Consider the following 4425-nt stretch of genomic DNA (forward strand, 5'->3'; position numbering starts at 1 on the left):
TCAATGCAGCAGCTCTTTGGTTGAGTCACATAAAGGCAAGTTGTGCTATAGATTTCCGTTTCTATGTCAAAACCACGTCTGATTGATATCTGTCATTACTTCAAAGGTACTAACCTTTGAAAAGTTCCAAATTTTTGAAATAAATCTCTCTGATGCACAAAACTGACATTCAGCTTTGAAACTCCTAATAAGGTCTGCTCTGTGATATTATTTGGGAGTAGTATGTTCAAATTAAATCACAAAGCTAAACTAACACACCAGGCTGTTCTATAAATTATGCTAATAATAGTAGAAATGAGAGATATTCGTGAAATTGTGCTCTTAGCATAATCCATTTCTATTTTGGCACATATTTTCCTGAAAACATTGGTCTACCATAAAAGTTGATTAAGAAAAGCTGGTTTTCATCATAAGCAAATGATGCTTAGAAAATGAAGTTCACGTTATTTTGGTGTAATGCGTATTTACTGCATGGGCATACTTCAGGCTGATGTTTATCAATTACAGTCAGCGTTCAATTACCATCACCCCCTCAGTGTTAATCACCAAGCTTCCGCATGTGGACCTTTGTACTTCTCTCTGCAACTGGATCTGCTATTTTGTCATCGGGAGACCCGTCAGAAAGGATTGGTAATAATCTCCTCCTCGCTGACAATCACGTTGCTTGATTAGCCCATTGCTCTACTCTCTCTACACTCATGACTGTATGGCAAAGCACAGCTCAAATACCACTTTTAAATTCCCACATGACAACACTAATGTCAGTAAAATAGCAGATGGCAACGAGAAGGCATACAAGAGTAAAATAGATTGGCTGGTTGAGTGGTGTCACAACAATAACTTCGTACTCAAAGTCTGCAAGATCAAGGGATTGATGGCAAACTTCAGGAAAGGAAGTTTGGGAGAACACACTGCAGTCCTCATTAAGCAAACTGCAGTAGAAGGGGTGAGCAGCTTTAAGATATGTTAACGTCTCTGTAGATCTTTCTTGGGTCTAATACATTGATGCCTTCACAAAGAAGGCACACCAGTAGCTATACTTCAGTGGCTCTACTCCATTAGGGGTTTGAGGACATTTGGTTGGTCACCAAAGACTCAAGCAAATTTCTATTGATGTGTCATCGAGAGCATTCTGACTGGTTGCATCACTATCTGGCATGGGGACTCTAATGCACAGTATCTCAAGAGGCTGCAGAGGGTTGTCAACTCAGCTTGCTCCATCAGAGTCATACTTTCCCTGCCATCAAAGTATCTTCCTGGTACCTCAAGAAAGCAGCATCCATTATTAAGGACTCACAGCATCTGGGATATGCTCTCTTCCCATCATTGCTGTCAGGAAGGAGATACAGGAACCTGAAGACCCACAATCTGAGTGAATGTTGAGTTGGGTGGTCTTTTATTGGATCTGTTATAGTTATTACTCTATAGATTTATTGAGTATGCCCACAAGAAAATGAATCTCAGGATTGTAGGTGGTGCCATACATGTACTTTGATAATAAAATTTACTTTGGACTTTTAATTCAGGAACACCTCCTTCCCCGCATTCATGAGATTACATTCATGTGATTGGCTAAGTCTCAAATTTATTTTGTAGATTATAATAACTTAATGTCTTTGCACTGCACTGTTTCTGCAATGCAACAAATTTCTCATTACATAAGATGGTGATAAAAAGGCTGATTCTGACTCTGATTTTGGAATGCATACATCCATTTTGATTGCCTAAAATTGTAAAATAAGTGAAGGCAGTTAAAATTGAATCATTGGCACTTAGCTGCTTCATGAACTGAAACACATCTCACGTAGTTCCTTCCTAGAACTATGTGCAGGTTTTGCAACTGCAATGCCTTTGCCACAGTAACTTATGCTAAGTGAGTTGCCACTTAAAGAACATTTCAAGAAGAACAAAAAAATAAAAAAATAATGTCACCATGGTTGTGAGAAAAATTGCAGCAAAGAAGGGATGAGCACTTGAATTGTCGAGGCAATGGATCAAATGCCAGTAAAGGGGTCTAGAGTGGGAGTTGTAGGTCAGCCACTGCAGACTGTGGGGTTGATCAAGGGGCCAGTATTAATGCATGTCACTCAATGTTCCTTTTTCAAGAAGACTATCATCCATAAAGGGAGCTCCAGTAAATTATTTCACATAGTTGCAGCATTGAAAAATGAAGCAGAAAGATGTAATGCAAGCACTGAAGTGACAGGAAGGACCCTTTAATTGCATTCTCATCTCAAATCCAGATGTTGTGCTCCTGATTTTTTTTTGTAAGTGAACAGCTAAGGTTTTAAGGAGATACAAGAAACTGCAGATGCTGGAAGATGGATCAACAAATAACCTTCTGAAGGAACACAGCAGTTCGAGCAACATCTTTGGGAGGAAAGGAATTGCTGACATTGCAGTCTGAAACTCTTCATCAAGATTAAGGTTTAATATTTCCCCAAAGAGCTCCAGTTTCTGGGCGCAATTGAGAAAGGATGCACAACATATCAGTTGATATTATTAGTGATGGAAATGAAGCCAGGCAAATATGAATCATGCAATGAAGCCAGGACAATCTCACAATGGTTGCTGGTTGAACTGGTTGATCTCTAACATATTCTCCTCTGTGGAAAATTGCCATCACAGGCAAACTGCACATTTAAAAAATGCATGGATAGAATTATTTTGGAGAAAGAAATAAAATCAGAGTTAGCATTTCAGGCTGAGAACCTGTCCCCAGTTATGAATAGCAATCAAGGTGTTCTGGATCAGCCCATGAGATTGGAGAGATTCAACTTCAGGCAGCACGGTAGCGTAGTGGTTAACATAACGCTTTACTGCACCAGTGACCCAGGTGGTATTCCCACTACTGTCCGTAAAGAGTTTGCATGTTCTCCCTGTGACTTCAGAAGTTTCCTCTGGGTGTTCCGGTTTCCTCCCACATCCTAGAAGCATATGGGTTCGGGTTAATTGGTCACATGGGTGCAATTGGGCTCGTAAAGCCGGAAGGGCCTGTTACCATGCTGTATCTCTAAATAAAAATAAATTTTAAAATCTTCAACAGGTTATGAAAATAAATTCAGTATAAATAAATTTCCAAGAGCTATAATTAAATTTGTTCATAACTGCAAAGTACTCAGTTCCTGATTATTGCTTGAGGCAAGATGACAGGAGTGGCCTTAGAACACCAATGCAATATGCTCCCAGGTCCTAAAACCACTTCCTGTGTTTTCCAGGTAAGAAAGTTAAATGAGCTACAGGAGTTTCAAGACCTGCACCACCAGGTTCAGGAAAAGTTGTTAACTCTCAACCATCAGGCTCTTGAAGCAGAAGGAGTAACTTCTCTCAACTCACTCGCCCCATCACTGAACTATTCCCACTGAACTGGACTCACTTTCAAAGAGTCTTCATCTCACGTTCTTGATATTGATTGCTTACTCATTCATTATTATTTTCTCTTTTTGTATTTGTACAATTGGTTGTCTTTTGCACAGTGCTTGTTTGTCTTATTGGGTGTGGTCTTTCATTGATTCCATTGTGTTTCTTGTATTTACTGTGAATGCCCACATGAACATGAATCTCAGGATTGTATATGATGACATTTATGTACTTTGATAATAAACTTACTTTCTACTTAGAAAGCAATCAATCCATTACCTTGAAGTGGATAATTCAGCTGAATTTATGGAATTGCAGCACAGATTGATTCAAAGATCTTGAGCAATGTAAGCAGAGTCCCTTTTAAATAAGTCTAGAACATTCTTTCACAGCATTCAAGTCACATTCCTGAGCAGCAAATGTGCAGCAGAATTTCATCATGGTGTCATTAGTTATGTGCTATGAGCCAATTGACAGCAGTAAGCACACCAAATAGACTCCTTGCAAACATTTGAGAACTACTAAAGGACTGCTCTACAACTTCACAAATTACACTATGCACTCAAAGAATTAATGATTACTTTTTAACTTTTAGCATTGAGAGGAAATATCACATTAAAATATAACGCTTCATGTTAGAAGTTCTAAGTCTTTGGCATCAATAAACACATACTGGGGGAAAATGTTATTTTTGGTGCATCAAAATACAGTCTCCTACACATATCTGTTCTGTAGTTTCCTTCTGGACACATACACCCTTCTCCACTAAGGTACTGCTTTTGACCTATTAAAATTGCCATCCAACTGAATTTTTTGATGAATAATGTTAATAAGGTTTGGCCATAAATGTAATCTTAGGATAACACTGAGTTAGTTGAAGAGAGAGTTTAGTGAGATCAGATGTATGGATCTTTCAAGGTAAGTTGTAGTGCCAATATTATAAGTTATTAACTGAAGCTAAAGCTCACTACTTTGTTCCTGCTCAGGATGTTGTCCATGACAAGACACCCAGGCCTAGATTTGATCTCCTCACAGATGAACAATATTGAGACTATGAGAAGGATC

The sequence above is a fragment of the Mobula hypostoma genome, chromosome 4, assembly GCF_963921235.1.
Source record: "Mobula hypostoma chromosome 4, sMobHyp1.1, whole genome shotgun sequence".
NCBI lineage: Eukaryota > Metazoa > Chordata > Chondrichthyes > Myliobatiformes > Myliobatidae > Mobula > Mobula hypostoma.